Raw genomic sequence first — 18573 nt, 5'->3', positions numbered from 1 at the left:
TGTTTGTGTGTGTTCTACCCCAGAAGAAAGGAAGAATTCAGTCCAAAATAATCTTGGATGACAGCTCGACTGCTGATGGCCAGCTCAGAGCAATATGGCAGCTGCCTGAAGAACTATTATTGCCAAGGATTCTGAGGCTCAGTGGGAAACGCCATGTCATCGGCATGAGTACCTGCTCTGAGAATTAGAAGAAGAGCTGTGGCTTTGTGCCAGGTATTTGCCATCTCTACCTGGGCACTGATCTCAAAACACAGGTCCTGCTGAAGGACCACGAGTATTCTAAGGTGTTCCTTAAAACGATCCACCATAGAGGCCTTGGCAGCTCAAAAACATGACAGAGCTAATTAGGCCTTGTCCAACAGCCAGTGTCGAAAAATCCATGTACACAGTTTTAGAATATTCTAAAAATAAATTCTTAACAATGAATGCAGTCACTTCATTCACATGGTACAGACATGTGTCAGGGAATCATGACAGACATCTATTTAACCTATTTTATTATTAAGTTGCTATAATTCCTACTCATTTTCAATAAACTATTCTCATGTTTATGGTCTCTGTACAGAAGTTTCCAGAGGGAGACTGGCCTTTACAAGCCTCTGTCCACACAACACAGGTGCTTAGCTAGCATTTAAGTTTGAGTTCTATATTTTACCTAGTAAATTTCTGCTTTCCTACGAAGTTCTGTATAACCACTTCTTTCTGTTTTGAAGGAGCTGAGTTGTACTGTTCTGTCCATAGAATTAATCAACAAGAAATACAGAGAAACTGCTCAGGCTACTGTGGCAGGGTTTCCACCACAGACGGAGCACGAAGGTTCTTGGTAAGACACCTGCACCCTTGCAAAGCCTCATCGGTTGCGTTTACTCCTTTTCCATAAATACACAAAACGATTCAAGCTTCACACATGATTTTTAAAAAGCTAAAGATAATCCATAGTTGAAAACAGTCAGTCTGAAAGAAGGAGCCCTCATTTCCAACAGGCGTCCTGACACAGCGGGACAGCTGGACAGCATCTCGACGGTGTGAGAATATGACAAGCTAGTGTGTCATCTGCAGAAAGCTAAAAGCATCAAGTGAGATTATGCATGTTTCAGGAAGGAAAGGGAAGTTAGAGCAAGCTCTAGACTCACCTAACTGGCCCTGTAATTGAGAAGTAAACACAGAGGGAGCTCCTGTTAGGGGCGAAGTTCAGTGGACTCGGGTTTTGTGCAAAGAGGAAGGCGTCACCTGGGAGAGGCCATCACTTCCGGGACGTTCAGTCTCGCCAGGGACGACAGTCATGCCTGAGTGCAGGAGAAGGCTGCAGCCCCTGAAGGGGAAGAAAAGAGGTGCAGCAAACGTTTGGGGTGAAGGTCTAGTGATTTTGTCCCTTTTTTGGTTCAGGGCTGTTAGTTATATAATCCGTTCTCCCCACAGATCAAACACCTGGCTCTTTCAGGTCCCAGATGAAGCCTCACCCTAAGCCCTCACTCTAACCCTGACCCTGACCCTGACCCTGACCCCAATCCGAGCTCTGACCCTCTGGCATGAAGTGGCACTTCTGTACCATAATCTCTTTTCACCTCCCCAATTCACTTCCCACCCCCTACAAAAACTAAGTCCTCTGAGGACATGGGAACGCATTCATTATTCAGATCTGCATCTTAGAACTTAGAAGAATATCTGGCACATTGCAATTAAGTTTTGATGGGATGAATGTATGAATGAATGAATGAATGAATGAATTCAGAGGCCAATTCCTTCCACTACTGTCATGATGAAGTATTTACCAGAACTCCAAGCCTGCCTAGAGACCAGTAAATTCTGTCAACCTAAAAAGTGTCACAGTTAAGCTCTTTAATAAATGTTTAATTATTAATTAAATAGTGTTGGGTAATACATTTATTGCTCCATGATAAGGTGTGTGAACAGCTTCATGCACCGGATGCAGAGCATTAAATTAGCAGTGACCATGAGTCCTGACACACCCTCAATAGAGGCCTGGGTGTGACCATGGTGAGGACTGAGCATACTTTAGCTTCCCTCAGGTGTTACCTAATCCTTTCCTAAGAAAACAAACCACTTCTCTTATCTAAGCCTTTACAAAATCATAGTCAACAAGTTGACAATGAAGCCCTTGACCCCCACCACAGGTAAAGACACGTAACTGATCCCTCTATGGACCGAGAACTGAAGGATCCTAGAACCGGGCATGACCACAAAAGTCCACAGACCATCCCTTTCCTCTCTCCCCATCGACATGTGAATTCCATTGAATCCTGAGGGTCCTGGGAGGAGCTGGTGTCCCTCCTCCAGCATGTCAGGATCAAGAAAGGGCAATAGGCGAGGCCTCCAAGAATGAAGAATTGATTTGCGTGCATTCGATCACCTCTAAACTGATCCAAATGTCTGAATGAGCAATCGCTGCAAATAAATTAAAATGACACACACACGGTCTTTCCTTGCCTGTGAGTTAAGAAAATACTTTTAAAATATAGATCAATGGATATTTCCTTCACCCATACAAAATAATGGTTTATTTGAAGAATATATTTCTAGAACTGTCAGTGAAGCGTTCAAAAAATTTTGCCCAGCACAAAGAACTTGTTGTCTGAAAATACCCAAAGTGGTTACTCACAATCGGAAAGTAGTCAGCACACATTCGCATCTCTAACACATTCCGTAAGGCAGCATCTCTCAGATGAAAAAGTAAAGGACGCTAGTATCCATATTAAAACCACCTATCTTTTAAAAAGGTCATATACTGATGTTTTCCCACCACTCAGATTCCATCGGTGCCACCGACAGCTCAGTGACGTGGACAGCACCATACAGCAGCCTAAATCGACAATTCCCAAATGAACTTTCCCAGTTTTCCATAGTCTCTCATGCCATGCGCTCTGCAGCTCATTTTCACAGACCATCGGCTGAGAAAAGGCTCGACGTGATTACGACCATCGGAACAAGTCTTCCCACTGAGCTAAGATACCGCAAATGCATTTTTAAATATAAAGCAATCATCGGGTTCTATTCCAATAGGCAAACGCGACACCTTATAGCTCATTAAAAGCAAAATGAGCCTCCCTGCCGTCAATTTTGCAAAAGCGGCAGCCTCTGCGGCATCTACTCCTTCACGTGGCATGAGATGCACCGAGCAGTCCGTTGTCATTTAATCCTCATAACCTTACTGGGTAGGTGCGTTTTGAGGCCTCATCTCACTGGTGGCATGGAAAGCTCAAGTCACTTGCCCAGTGTGTCGCACAGTTAAGATGAAGCCGAGCCAAGGTTCAGGTCCAGCAGCACAAACTCCATTCTCTTGACCGTTATGTCACTGTGCCCCTCAGTCTCTGCCATCTAATTTCCTGCTTCACAGTATCCAGTCCCAAAAAGTGCAGCCACAGGTCCTTCAGTGAGTTCCAGGAGGCCACACAACATGGAGGAACAGATATAAACAGTGCCCACCTCACCCCGGTGACCTCTACAAGCCTCTTAAGGTCGCTTCCTCCCTGTCCTTCCCGACTCAGGCCTCATGTTCCTCCCCTCTCACCCTAAGCAGACCTCGCCAGCCTTGAAAATCCTCTCTGCTCCCAGGAGGAAACCACTAATAATCTGTGAAGCTACAGCTTGACTCTCCAAGGAGATAAGACGTTTGAAACAATGAACCACTTCTGTTTTCTCCACTGCCCCATGAAAAACAGGAAATCATATCCATCCTTTTTTCTTTCCTTCTTTTCCTGAGGTGCAAGGGGCAATCAGAAATATAGGCAAGTGAAATGAATGCAGCCATTGGGTAGCTGCCGCCCTCCGAGGTATTCTTCCGTCCAGATACGTTTAGGGAACAGCCAAGTTCCTCCCAGTGGGCTGCGCTTTCATCGAATTATACTGGAATCACCAAGAAAAAGCTAAAACCAGCCCCGTCGACAGAATGTGTACATGTCCAATATCTGCTTTCTGACCTCAAGACTGACTTAGAAGAAAGTGTGGAACGGCGCATCTACAGTGCGAGGTGTCTGATCGCTGCAGAAAAGCTGCCACGGCACCGTGGGCACTCACTTACCCGCACCTCTGCAGGTTTGCTGATCGCCAAGTAGCCAGACGCCCTTTTTCCCCGAATAGTAGGAATTGATGAAGTACCTATTACATGCAGGGCACTCTGCAGGAATTATCACCACTATTCGTGGCCCCCAAGGTACGTATTTTCATCTCAATTTAACAGACAAAAAACCGGAGCATTCTGGAGATGGTGAAGTCCAACACGTGGCAGAGCTGGTGGTGAGTTAAGGGAACCTAGCTTGGGCCTCCACAGCTGGCTTGCTGGGGTGGATGTTTCTCAAGTGGCCCCACCCCACGCCCTCCTCCTCAGAGGTGGCCTCCAGGAAGCCGTGTTGAGTGGAGAGAGGGACTCTGAAATTCCCTCTCCCCAACCACTTCAGCTCCCATAAACTGTGGTGCGAGTTCTCCTGATCTCAGAAAAAGATACTTAGTTGATGAAATCAATCGGATAATAAATACCAAAGTCTTTTGAAAAGCTACAAAATATTTTTAAAAAATAAAGTATTTGTAATAGTCTCATGTCCAAGGATGACTTTTTTATAAATGACATTTTATAGACAACTATAAAGGTCTGTCGTGTCGCCGACCAATCAACCCTGGCGATGTTTCTTCGAGGTGTGCCTTTAGGAGATCATGATTGTGAGAGAGACATGCAATGAAAAGTAACCCAGCCTAGACCAGACCACCTCCATAACAGAACTAGCAAGTTTCTACGCTCATTTTCAGAAAAACAAATATATTTATATATTCATAGATCAGCACATAGTGTAAATATATGTGTGCATGTAAAGGGGTTGTGCTCTATACCACTTCACGCCATGCTTTATCACATAATGTTAAAAGCGACAATAAAATTGATGCTTTATAAGTGATAACTAGATGACCCACAGCTGCTAGCAAAAAATAACGTTTCACAGGCAGGTTTTCCCACTGGCCAGATTTCCCGAAGACAAGAGAAAGTACTAAAATCACACCAACAAGACATCTAGAATTGACCAGAATTTGCAGAATTTACATCTAGAATTTACGTGAAAAAATACTTAGTTTAACCAAAGAAAACCATTTATCGTTCACTACATATGCTAAAATGACCGGCTTCTCACTGGAATGAACGCAGACCACACTGATGTGTATTCTACGCAGAGGCGCGCGAGGCCCTGCATGGGGCTGGCGTCAGACTGTAGGGCGCTCAGGAGCTTCAGCTGCATCCTCCTGCTCCCCCCTGTCACCATGTCAGCTTCGGCACCTGCTGTCGGAGCCTAATAGGCCACACTCTATGTCCAGACTAAGGGAGGGTCCACAGGTGTCTCAGAAGCCCTCTTGGAAATAAGTAGAACATTCAGCAGAAGTTAACTCCAGCTTCTCCAAGACCACACCAACCAGAAAATCAACCTCATTTGTATACTATGGACCCTTAAAAGATCTCATTTGATAAATGGGCTTTCTGCTTATAAATGAATGAATGAATGATGAATGAACGAATGAATGGTGAATGAACGAATAAGTAAGTGAGCAAATAACAAAAAGCACCTAGATCAGATCAACAGCCCCACAGGAATGTTATCGGGGTTTTGAAACATCGACTTCTGTATGTATTTAAAAAACTTACATCAATCTGAAAACAAAAACAGTGAGGTCGCTCTCACGTGAACACTCAGGAACTGCGCGTGGTGTTTAGATGTGGGCGACTGCTTGCTTTGTTCCACAAATCTATTACAACGATTCTTTGGTAAGGCCTCACTTGGGTCAGACGAAGGAGGGAGACCTTTCTAGAACATCCAACTTCAGAGATTCACAGTCTCCCGGCAGGAAACTGTCTAAGGTGACATATTTCTCCAGACCGTGCCAACTCCTGTCCAGAAGAAGGTTCAGCAGGGCTCCAGGGCGTCCCCGGTGCAGCCATGAAAGCAGCCTTTGTGGCGAAGGGCTTCAGCTCTGCATTCGCCTTGGGGAGCCAGAGCGGCCGCGCCTAAGGACGCAGAGACGTCCTGGAATCCTAGTCTAGTCTGTGGCTACTCACCTTCTCGGGAAGCAAGGCAGGGTGGAAAGGTTGAAACTAGATGACGGAGGGCTTGGACTGGAATAGTAGGGGGCGGGGGGTGAGCTGTTAAAGTTCCATGCAATTGGGTGACCCTGCCCAGGTTACTTGCCTTTTCTGAGCCTCAGTGTTCGCGTCCATAAAATGGGAAGGACTCTCACTAGTAGGGTTCCTGAGAGAATCAAAGTGAACAAGATAATGCTGCATCTAGTAGCTCGGCCATGTCAGGGAGCTGGCACAGTACATGAAATACGGAAGCAAGTCTGTATACCCTGTAAACCGGAAAAAGCAAAAAACTTCCACTAAGGGGAAAAATAACTATCAATGAAAAGGCACATATTGGCGACTGAACCCAAAGACTAAGGAACAAATTAGTGATTTAGCATCTTGAGCTCATGGTGATAAAGCTAGACATTGACACAAGGCTGGAAGTTGGAAAGGAAGTAGTTAATTGATAAATGACTGAATGAGAATCTGTTATTAATGACCAGGCAGGATCACGCCTATGTGTTCGAACTGCTTTGTTTTGTTTGAGGAAGGGGGGGTCACATAAATAGTTCGTAGTATTTAAAAACAATCCATCCTGTATCTTCTCGATTCTGCCATGTTTCTGGTTCAATATTAACACAGGAAACTTCCAGAGAACCTTCTTTCTCATTCGTGGCTAAGACTAAATGTCTCCGTGGCAGCTTACATGAGATTTAAGAGAATGAAAGACATGTTGGAGAAATCGTACCTGTTTAGACAGGCCCAAAATGCTAAGGGCAACTTCCGCCGAGGACTCCTGCAAGGTTCAAAACGCTCATCTCCGTGGGAAGAAAGTACTCGACAAACACAACGAAGAGAAGATAAGGAGGAAAGGAGCAGGGCCTGCATGGAAGTAGACTCTCAGGGGATGGAGAGTGGAAATCATGCGTCTTTTCCAGAAACAGATAAAGACTGAGCCGGATAAGCTTGTCACCGTAGGACAGAGAACTGCAGACGTGTTTTACTAGACCGACTTTGTTACCAACTGACCACGTGAGGGCGGCAAGCCCGCATCATCTCTGGACCCGAGCTGGTTCAGGAGAGGACATCTGGAGGTGGAAGAGCTTGACCCCAAAGGTCATTTCCAGACCACAACCCTAGAACACCAAGCTGATTTTCTGAATATGAAATCTTTCACATTAGGCTGGACAATTCTAACAATAACGTGGGTTACTGGGTCCAGGCACTATTGTGTTCTGATATATACCTAAATTCTTGGACTAAACCCTAACATCTCTCACGACCACCACCAAAAAAAAAAGTATTATGCAATAATTATTTATATTCGTTTCTGGTTTGGTTTGTGGCTTTTGTTTGTTTGTTTGTTTCTTGTATTGTCACCTCAGTTGCAACTTGGATCTGAACATGATCACCCTGACAGAGATACGCTAAATTCTTTCTTTTTGGTTTTCCTGATCAGTTCACAGATCTCCCATGAATATTCTTGTTTGAAACCCAGGCTACCCTAAATTTTCAGTTCCTCAAAAGAACCCAGCCCTCAATTTCATAGGAGTAATTTACAACGAACATGCTATATATAAAAAGTGGGTGAGTGTCTTTAAGAACAGACAATAAATTAAGAGGATGGATGGTAACCATTTCACCTTGTGACAATGGCGTGGGCTCAGATTCTGAAAACCAGCTTTCAACAAGCCCCTTGTGATTCTCCTGCTCTGCCAGCTCTGTTTGCTTTTGCTCACTGAGGACCTCCCTACAGGCCTGAGCTCAGACGGGCAAACATATTAAACTTTTCCATCTTTCTCATCTAAAGAATTGGGGCTTGTTCCTACCCAGGCTAGCCAGAAGAAAGGTCCACAGTTCTTTCATGACCCACTTCTCACTGACCCACTCTCCTTGGAAGACAGCATCATTCAATTGTTGAATTGAATGATTCGGTTGTTAGAGCAGCTGTATTATTCAATCGGTAATTAGTCAATTATTCAACAACACCTGAAGACCAGTTCTTCCAAATCTCTGTATTGCCAACCTCTTTTCTGGACTTCAGACCCTTGTCATAGCCAACTGTCCATCCAACACCTCTGCCGTGCAGTCATCCAGACACTTCAGACTCCCAATGTCCATAAAGCTCATTTTGATTCTCTAAAAGTAGTCTCCTCCTCTAGTCCTGACTTGTGTTACTGGCACCAACCCAGGGGCCCAAGGCACAGAGCTCATCCCCATCCCCAGCATTCCCTCCCTGTCCTCACCCGATCCGCCTGGTCACCTCTGTTGGTCTCCCAGATGTCCCGCAAATCCCCCCGCACCTCTGCTTCCCTAGTGCCTTAAGTCATGGCCTACAACCTCGTTCCTCGACTACGAGAAATTAACTCCTCTCCAACTGACTCCGCCTCCACTCACCCAGAACACTGCAGAGCAACTTCTTTGCTGTCTGTACAAATCACGTCTGTCTGGTCACTGTTGTGTTTCCTTCCAGCAGCTAATACTAACACTTAGCACAACTGGTCAAACAGTAAACGACTATACGAATGAATGAATGCATGCACGACACAGCTGGTACTCTCAGAATTGTGTTCTGCCTCCGCCATTAACTCGATGTTTATCTAAACACTTGTCACTGGGGGAGAGAAGTAAAGACACAGTAACTTGAGTTTCACACCCACAGGCAAACCCTCATTCTACATGCTCACGTATATACGGGTATCTATAGCTGCACAGTCTTACTCACGTTGCCTAACATGATGGGGATGTTCTGTCATAAAGTGCACAGAATTGTGAATATAACAATTATTTATTTCAAAAAAAAGTACGTTAAATGCAAGACACTGCTCTTCTAGATACTTTCCAAGTCTTAACCACAAAACACACCATCATCGTCGAGTTCTCCGTTGCCCTTTAGGAGAGAAGCCTCCACGCTAGTATCCAGATGCAGTCCCACATTCGGAAACAAGGCCGCCTCCCAGTGTCACGCCCTGGGGAGATCCATGTGAGCCCCTAGTCACGTGGGGGGAGGCACTTCCACGTTAGGCGACCATGTACACACAGTCATGTCCATCCCTTTATGAAACTTTACAAATTTGCAGTAGGAGTGAATGACAGCAACATTCTTCCTTTCTAATCTGGCATTTTGTCCCTAAAGGAAAATTTGCTAACCCCAAGTGATGAGCAAATGACTAAGGTTCTTAAATAACGCCATTCCCCGAAGTCTCGGGCCTGCCCTCAGGCTCTCCCCCAGTACCCACCACAACAAAGACGCGGGCAGACTCTGCAGGGCGGGATGCAGCGGAAGGCGCTAGAACCACAAGGCCTGCGCTTAAATCCTTACAGCTGCTGGAAAGAAACCTCCCTTCTCTCTGCAACTCAGGTTTCTCGCATGTAAATGGAGGTGATAATAGTCCCGCCTGGTAGGGCTGGGCTAACGGTTAAAAGAGTTCATCATTCTTAGCACAATGCCCAGCACAATCTGAGTACTCAGTAAATGATAGTGACAGTGACATAAATTACAATTACCATAACGCTGTACTGGCCCTAGAATTAGCCTCTCTCCAGTCCGTCCAGCTCTACTGGGGGGGTCTTGTGCCCTCCCTCCCTGTTCTCTGAAATACGATGAGCAGCAGTTCCTGAACTTCAGTTACAGAATCATCTGGAAGGCTTCTTAAAACACAGATTGCTGTGTTTCAGACATAGAGCTTCCGGGGTGGGGCCTGAGGACACATGCTTCTGAGAACGTGTTAGAAACAGTCTGGAAGGACATGCTCAGAAACAGAGACGAGGGGCTTCACTGAATCGGTGGAGGAGAGTGTGGGCTTCCAACCCGCAGGGCTTCCTGTGGCCTCCGCATACCAGCGCGCCCTTCCTGGACTCCTCCATCTCAGCAGCCCCACCAGCCATTCCCAACTCAGCTCAAGCACCAGGAGCTCCAGGCCTCCGCACCCGCACCTACAACACTGGGCTGGCATCACTGAAATCAGACCGGAAGCTCCCTGGCAATTGGGACCTTGCCTTACTCATGCCTGGGACACCGAAAACCTTCAATAAGTGGCGGCCATTAGAATGAAAACCAGGAGAGCTGACAGCCAAAAGCATCCCTGGAGAACCAACTGAACTGGAAGGTCCTGGAGACCACCGGCTCGGGGGCCTTCATCTCAGACTGTTCACTAGACACGAAGTGCCCCAGGCCCCCAGGAGCACAGGGTCCTTCCCAGGCCAGACGGCAGTCTCTCCTATGTTCAATGGACCATGCGTCCTCTGCCTCCAACCACACCGTTCCTCTTAATCTTTGAAGGTCATGGAGCTCAGCTTCTGGCCACTCACTCACAGAGGCCCCTACCAATTGTTAGAAGCTGCTAGAAGATGTTGCGTGTTCTCAGGTTGGGGCGGGGGAGCCAGGCTGCAATCAGGAAGCATCTCTTTGTAAAGCACTTCTGGTAAATTGCCCAAAAGGATCTCAGCAGACCCAGAACTCTACAGCAAATCGCTGTACTTTCTCTTTCTCATTCGAAATCACTATTCATTTTCATAGCTAATTTTCTATTCTTTTTCTTCAAGAGGATTCCCAAATTGCTTGCCATTTAGGTCTCACAAAATCTGGATCTGCCCGTTTCACACTCCCTATGTACCCTGCTCCTTGGCCCTTCGGTTTTCCTGGGAAATTCCTCTAATTCATCACCACTCCCTGCTCTCCCTCGACAGCATCTTAACCAAGCCGAGCACACCTTCTTAAACACCTCTAGGCAGGATCTGAAATGCTTCTAAGGAGAAGTTCAAGGTGTATTGTCAATTTCACTGCCAAAAGCAGGATCTAGGCAGAATGTCCTACCTGAGTTCTCCAACACAGGCAAAAAAACTTTCTTCAACAAAAAGCACTTTCTTCAACACCTTCAGCTAAATTACATATAAAACCCCTCAATTTTTGTGTGTAATTACTAACAATTATAAGGAAGGTTTTAAGCAAGCAAGTGCTCTCCATATTAAGAAATACTATTTAAAATTCTAAGCACTATTTTCATTCTCATCCTATACTGTATAATAATTTTAATTTGAAAATCACTTTTGTGGTTTACGAGCCCTTAAAGAAATTGTCAGTTGAGTTGTTAAGGTTCATTTACTCAAAGGCTAGAGTAGGAATTTTAGGGTTCTGAGTAAGCACACTGCCATACTCTACATTTCTAGAGAAAACTTAAGAAAAAAAAATCGATATATCTTTTAAAATAAATATTAGTTCTAGTCATTCAAGTGTGACTTTAGATTTATACGCAGACACAAAGTCCTTTCTAGGTGACAACAGTGCCGTCTATTAACCTGGAAGCTATGTAAAGAGATCAAGCTGAAATACGTTAAAGCACATAAATAAAAAAAACTAGCTGTTACTTCAATGTACAATACGCAAGGAATACATACACGGTTTTACTAATTTGCCTCACTTGGATATATCAGGTGCTTAAAATATGTTAAGGAAGACACACAATAAATTTCATATTTTGAAGTAACTGTACATGTTCTTGTCCCAGAATTTCATTCTACTTGTTTAACCACACAAGTAGAGTGAAAACAGTGCTCGTTTTAGTCATGAAGGTTACTTTAACTGCCAGGATGTGGATCGTTTTATGAATATAAATTCTTATTTCCATTAAATCAGATTTATACTGTCTCGCAGCAGCATGGAATGGTGAAAAGGCATGAGACTTGCACTCAGAAATATCCACATTCAATTCCCAGGTCACCGGTTACCTTGAACAAATCGCTGGATTCTTCCCTGCCTCAGTTTCCCGTCTGTGCTGGGGCAGGGGAGTGAGATCTAGTTTGTATATTTCATGCAACAAGATAAAGTGCCTACCACAGGGCTTGGCAGAGTTGATTCTTAAAGGCCTTATTTTAAGGACGGTTTTGATAATCCTTGTCACTGGGTGACAGACCCAGCTAATGACAGATGTTCTTCATAGATTTACATCCTCCCTACATTTAAATGCTTATTCCCAGAGGTTAAACAGGAGCCGCGGGAGCAAAAGCACAATGGGCCACTGGTCTCTCTCTAAACGTCCACGTGAGCGAACCTGTGCCCTAAAACTCCCCTCTGTGTCAACACCTGGGCTACCAAACAAGACGCCAGCCCGGCTCTCCCAGATGTTCCCCCTTAACAGGTGTGACAAAAATATTTGTGAAACGGGAAGGCTGCTGACCCAAGCAAAAAATGATACTAATGGGTGTCATAAGGCACAGACCTGTTTGCGATTCCGTGTGTCACTGAGGCAGGTTTTCTAAGGGCCCAGCGTTCCCAGGGAAGCTGTTTGGTGGCTGTAAGTGCCTGCTGCCAGGGTCACGTCTCGGGCACACTCGCGGCAGCATCCGGAGGCGGCTGAAACCCTCTGACTCGCACACAAGTTCATTCGGATGTTAGAACCCGGTGAATAGAAACGCGACCGTTTCTAAAGGCCACCAGCGGGCCATTTGCGTAGCGAAGGGACAGGGCGCTGGGGAACTAGCTGCGGAAGCAATTGCTCCTCAACTTCACCATCATCACTTTTTTTTTTTAATGTGACAAGACGCTGGAAACCACACAGCTTCAAGGCTTTCCGCAGCCGCCTTAAGGGAAGCAAAGTGGGATCTCCAGGTCTCCACATGCGAGCGCATCAAGTCCCACCCAAGCGCGGGACTGACCCCTGCGAGAGTCCCGGCGGTGGCGGCGACGGCGACTAACTCCGCTGCGCCCGGGAGGAGACCCAGCGCGTGTCCCGTCAGGTGCAAAGAAGTCCCAGGACGCCCCGCGCCCCGCGCCCCGCGCCCCGCGCCCCGCGCCCCGCGCCCCGCGCCCCGCGCCCCGCACCCCGTCCGCAGTACGCTCTCCAGCACCTCACCCTCGGGTTTCTGCCTCGCGTCCTCCGCACACCTTTCTGACCCCTGAACTTTGTGACCCCGGCGTAGCGGCCCCACCGAATTCCTAGCCTGGTCCCTCAGAGTCCCCCACTCCCCACTTGGGTGGCGAGCAGACCCCCGGCCCCCGGAGAGGGCAGGTAGCCCCCCGGCGCCCGCCCGCGCGCCCGGCCAGGTGCGCCCGGCCCCGCCCTCACCTGTGCGGGCTGCGTCCGGGGCCGCAGAGGGGGCGGCAGAGGTGCGCGGGCGCTGCAGTCGCCCCGGCCGTGGCCGTGGCCGTCGCCGCGCTCGCCGGCGCAGGGAGCAGCTCGGACGCGGCGCGGGCCTCGGCGAGCGCCGCGCAACTTCCTCGGCCCCCGCGCGCCAGCCCCGCCTTCGGGGGAGGAGGCGGCCGCGTCACCTCGGAGCCGCCACCGACCGAGCGCGGGCGCGGCTGCCGCGAGCTCCCGCTGTTGCAAGACCCGGGCCGCCGCGTCCCGGCACCGCGCTGGGCCGAGCGGAAGAGGTCGCTTGCCGCCCCGGCCTCTGGGTTGGCTCACAGGAAAAGGAAGACGTGTCCAAAAAGTATGGCAGTGGCGAGGGGAGTTCGGTGCACTCGCGTTTCAGTTCGCAGTCAGGAAAGAGGAAGAGCGTGTCTTGCCGACTTCAGCTTGCTTAATGACGTGTCTTCGGTGATCCTCAGCGGAGTGCACCTTGCACCTGTAGGTCCCTGAAGATCAGTGGCAAGAGGGCAGCCTCCATCTTCGCCACCTTGACCCTGACAAGAGGGTATACCCGTGCCAGGTGCGCGCGTGTGGTAGTATAACGTGATCCTATTTACTTTTCAGAAATGTGTGACACACTTCATAGTACCTCTGGTTTAAAATGAGGAAAATTTTAAAATGGGCTCAGAAGTGTGAAATACCCCTCCCCTTACCCCCATCAAGTTCGTGGCAGAGTCAGAGCAACTCAAGGCTTGAGACAAATCTAGGCTTTTTCCACTGTGCTTTGCCTGAGGGCTGCGCCCCTACCTTGAAGAGCAGAAGTAACCGAGGGGAAATAAAACATAAAAGGAAGAAGAGAAAGAGCAGTGAGGAGAAACGGCAACCATACCTTTAAAGCTGACTAACAACTGAATTAAAATAGTGAGCTAACCCGCAAAGAAAGCTTCTTCCTTCTGACTCCTGCCGCAGTGGAGTTTCTGTCCTGTGGTTCCAGCTGCCAAACCACGAGTCAAAATTGACTAACAGCATTTTTCAATCATTAAATGCTATAGAAAGTGAAACATCTAAAGATGCAGAAATCTAAGGTCATACCTCCTCCACCTCATCATAATACACTTCTCTGTCCAGACTCCTTGAGTTTTTTTTAATTGTCCAAACACATTACCTGCCTCTTTCTAATATGTTCTATCCAAGGAATAGTCTAATAATGCAGTTGCTTTAACCTGTTTAACTTCACCACAAAACCACAAGCAGCACTTACAACAGCAGATGGACTCATATATGTGGCTGAAAAATGTTCAATACACTGTTGTTACACTGAATTTCTTAATTTAAACAAGTCTTGAACCAAGTCTTATACAAAGGCGCTGTCAACGATGTCATAATTGTTACTTTTTAAAAATAAAATCTGCATTTATAATAGGCAGTCACCTCTGTCTCGCCTTCGGAATTCACATGAGCAACAAGATATTTGGCCTATGAAGAAACAACCCCATCATCAATATGATGATTAAAATGGAGATTTCTCACTCTCCACACTTGTATTAGAGTCCTACCAGATGTGATTGCTTTTACAGCTTAGGTAACATGCATGCTTGCATAGAAACCTATTTCACCAGTTCTTTAAAATTTTAAATGGCAGAGGTGCCATCCGTGGGTCCAATGTGCTCCTTGTTGTCACAGCTGATGCAGTCTGTCATACATTTAGAAACACTGTGGTAGAGGTATGTTAGCAATGTCACTGTGCCTGTTTGAATGAGCCAGAGCAATTTAAACAGGACGAGTTACAATTGCGGTAGTCACCCACGAGGTTGAAGGAGGCTTCTTTGAAACAGAGAAGACCCAGCTTGTAAATGCATAGGTGTGAGGGTTCCAACGCTTCTGTGCTCCTGGGGAACTAGGACAGGACATGCAGTCAATCCAGTCCGTCTCAAACTGGAGAACTCAAGGCGAACTTTAGAGATGTAAGTCCCTTGAACGCCCAAGAGGAAGGTTTCTGAGATCTGCTAACAGTGACAAGACCTTCACACCCAGCATCCCTCACATCTTCCTCCATTAGTACTTCTCATCATTTCTAGACCAATAAAAGCTGCGCTAAGAAACAGTTGAGATAAAAACATATAGATCTAGACCTACCAGGGTATGATTCAGGCAAAGTTTTGTCCATTGTCTAAGTGGCAGATGTTTGCAGCGTGTACATCTGTGCATATGTACTCTGCTGATGGCATTGAGAGAATGGCGTTCCTTTTATTGTTAGTGCGAAGAGTTTTTGTTATTATATTTACTCATAATTTTTCCTATCGTATAATTGCCATGACAAGCTATAGAAAGCATATCCCCTTTTTCTAGTGGTAGGTGCAGAGAGACCAAATTTAGTGACTCATTTAAGACTAAACTGTGCCACTTAACTGCGTTTTTCTGCAGGCGATTGGTAGGGTTTCAGCTTCTTGAACAAAGGAGTGGCCCTAAGTCTACTTTCTAATTACTCAGAAAAATTTATTACAGAGCCTTTCTTTAGAAGCCAACGCCAGTATTTAATTGTCTTATTAATAATAATCTTCTCTAGCAAATTATTTCAAATACCTAGACATACTCTGAACATAAGCTAATTAGCTAAAAATGTTCACAGATAGTAAGTCACTCAAAGTGTTACTTTTATATATATTACAGATTTTATGGGTAAGAATTTCCATGGCCAGGTAATAGTTGCTTCAAAAAAGTTAAAATTCTTAGAGACATGGAGAGTGAATCTTAAGAGATATTGTCCCCCATTCATCACATAGGTAAAACCCAAATTTCTTTTTCTCGGTGAAGCTTAACCTTGCTCAAGGGTATTCCCTGGCTGCCAACATTTCTATGTCTGGTAGTAGGAATTCCACTTATTTAGCTAAATAACCAGAGCCAAAGACCTCGTGTTTCATTCCTTCTAGCCTGGCTGTGGCCCCGCGTAGAATCGCCTTTGCTGGATGACTCGGGGTGTTGCCACAGTGAGAAGCGTCTGAGGCTCAGCTGTGGGAATGGCTTGTCGAATGTGCTTGTTGAATGGAATGTTGGTCAGGTGTCATTGCTTTTAAAATTCTGGTGCCTGTTTTAAGATGACCCCAGGCAGACGTTTCCAATCATCTCAGGAATGCAAATCTAGGCTTCCCCACAGCGACTGGTTTGTTTGCATCCTCTGGGTTCTACAAATAACACAAGTGAATTTGTTTTCATCTCTGATTTGACTACTGGAATGCTCAGAGTGGCCCACCTCTGTCTAATATGCAGAGATGCTTTTCTGTACATTGTATAATAGAGTTATAGTTTTCTACTTCTTTTTCCTAAGTCTGAGATGAAACTAAAGGAATTTTCAAGATGAGTATATTAGGGTATTAATCAGTTCTCCGTGCAATAAGATATGTATTCATTGATTCACATAACTAACATAGATGAAGCCACTACAACAAAGGCCACAAAGTAAGATACCTACGGGAGCCAGGATGGTGAAATAAACCCAACACTGTGGCTGCGCATTCATTTCAATTACTGATAACTCTCAATGGGCCAAATAATGCATGTGGCCGGAAGTCAGGTGGCCATCTGTATCCCCTGATCAACAATGCGTTAAGCTCAAAGGCAAACGCTATAGATGTAAGATAAATAAGAAATGACAGCTCCAGCCTCCAGGGGCTCCCAGTTTGGTGAAGGAAAACACATGGAAACAAATAAGCACAATAGAGTGCCTGGGGGAGGAGGCTCCAACCGCAGCACCTGCAGGCCCGGCCAGGAAAGTACAGTCAGGTACAAGAGATCAGGAAGAAATATAAAGGGCATTCGCAGGACCCAACTCTGTGCAGCCCCAAGTGCTGAGAAGAGAGATCTCTGTGGGGAGACACAGCCCACGTCACTGAGGAGCACACACTCCAGCAGCAGGAGAAGGGCAGTCCCGGGATCGGAGCCTGGCCCGCATAGCAGTATTTCCGTTGTCGTTCATTCAAGTAATCAGAAAATTAAAATATAGATGCATAAGGGGAAGTAATTACAACACTGTTGGATGAGGACGTGAACAAATTTTGGACCTGAGCTCTCCAGTCTATCTTTGTGACTGTGTGGGACATGTAATTTGAATAAGTTTTAATTCATCCAGCCTCCAATTACTAGCTATAATAACGACCTATGAAGAAAGTACTGAATCACTAATTAATGGACTGAAAAGTAGTCACGAAACACATGGGCTTTATTAAGTGCGTAATAATAATATTTTCAAGCCGGCTTGGTATATAATTACCTGTTTTACAGAATTCTTAGGTACATCTTTATAATGTTTGTTGTTGCCACTTCCGAAGAAAATTCAGACTAATGAGAAATAAAATAAAATACAAGTAAGAAATGTGACCTTAAAACTAAATGAATTTCTTAATTTCCAGTATACAGGTGCTCGGTCTTTTCGTTTTTCCTGAAAAGATTGGGAGATGCCTAAGTATACTGAAGATTACACGATCTATAAAAGGCTTACTCTTTTAAAAAATAGCTTGGCTTAGGTTGAGCTTCCTAAAAAGCTAATTTTAAAATGAAAAATGGGAAGGATAAAACCCTATTCAGTTAAATACAAAATATATTTAGATCAATGAAAGAGAGTCTCCCAGTGGATTCTCTCAACGGCAGATACGCGTGGGTGTGGGTTTGAACTTTTACAACCACCTTTGCAGCCCCCTCAGCACGGCTTGTGACCTGTCTCCTTGCTCCTGGAGCTTTTTGGTGGACGTGGGCCCTGCTTGACGCATTGCGAAATGCGGCTCCACTTTTTAGCACCTCTGATTTGAAAACCCGGCCTTATATTTCAGACCGAGTCTGCTTCCCCACACACACTCACACAATGCGCTCAGGAATCCAGCAGACTAGGATGCGAATCCAAGTTAGCTGCTCACACGGGAGATGAAAACACTGTGTACCTGCGCTGGGTTTTGTGTCTGTAACGCCGCTAGACCGTCTCTCTTCCCCAGTAATGAAAACTACTCACTTCTCTCAAGAACCAAGCAAATCCTAACGTGCCGTTATTTCACCTGAACAAACTGCGTTTTAGTATATTGCCTGAATTTCAGTTTTGTTAAAGAACCTTTCTCTGAGAGCTGAGAGTCAGAAGGAATGGGCCAGCATTTAAAATGCTTGTGGGGACATCATCCTGCTGCCTGCTCATGTCTTGTGTGGCTCTCAAGAGCACATTTTATCAAGGTATGCTCCAGGAACCTGTGTTCCCAACAAGCTGGAAACTTCCACAGTCACTTTATGATGAAATGTGGCAGGAAAATAAAGGACAGAATTAGCAGCACCATGAAAAGTGTGACCAGAAGCCTAAAGGGAGGAAATTAAAAATGAAAAAGCAAGTGATCAATGAACAGTGTGGGGAAACGAGCTGGAATTTAAATTGGCTAGGCAAAACTATAAACCATCAGGACAAGAAAA

The 18573-nt window shown here is 45.9% G+C and overlaps 1 protein-coding gene across 3 annotated transcripts in view; it reads right to left on the bottom strand.

The window, feature by feature from the left end:
* Positions 1-13246, bottom strand: part of MCTP2 (multiple C2 and transmembrane domain containing 2) — a 161682-nt gene extending 148436 nt beyond the window's left edge. Inside the window, exons 1-2 of one of the 3 annotated variants that reach the window (XM_039844055.1) lie at positions 13126-13180; positions 1134-1312 (exon numbers count right to left, since the gene is read on the bottom strand). The gene's annotated coding sequence lies outside the window, so the exon portion shown is untranslated. Of the gene's footprint in view, positions 1-1133; positions 1478-13125 lie in introns of those variants that run through there. The other 2 variants (XM_039844054.1, XM_039844056.1) reach the window with 2 other exon arrangements.
* Positions 13247-18573: the final 5327 nt, after the last annotated feature.

This window comes from Pteropus medius, unplaced genomic scaffold (genome assembly GCF_902729225.1).
Source record: "Pteropus medius unplaced genomic scaffold, Ma_sr-lr_union100, whole genome shotgun sequence".
NCBI lineage: Eukaryota > Metazoa > Chordata > Mammalia > Chiroptera > Pteropodidae > Pteropus > Pteropus medius.
Note: the sequence above shows the minus strand (reverse complement) of the source record. Positions and strands in the feature narration are given on the sequence as shown.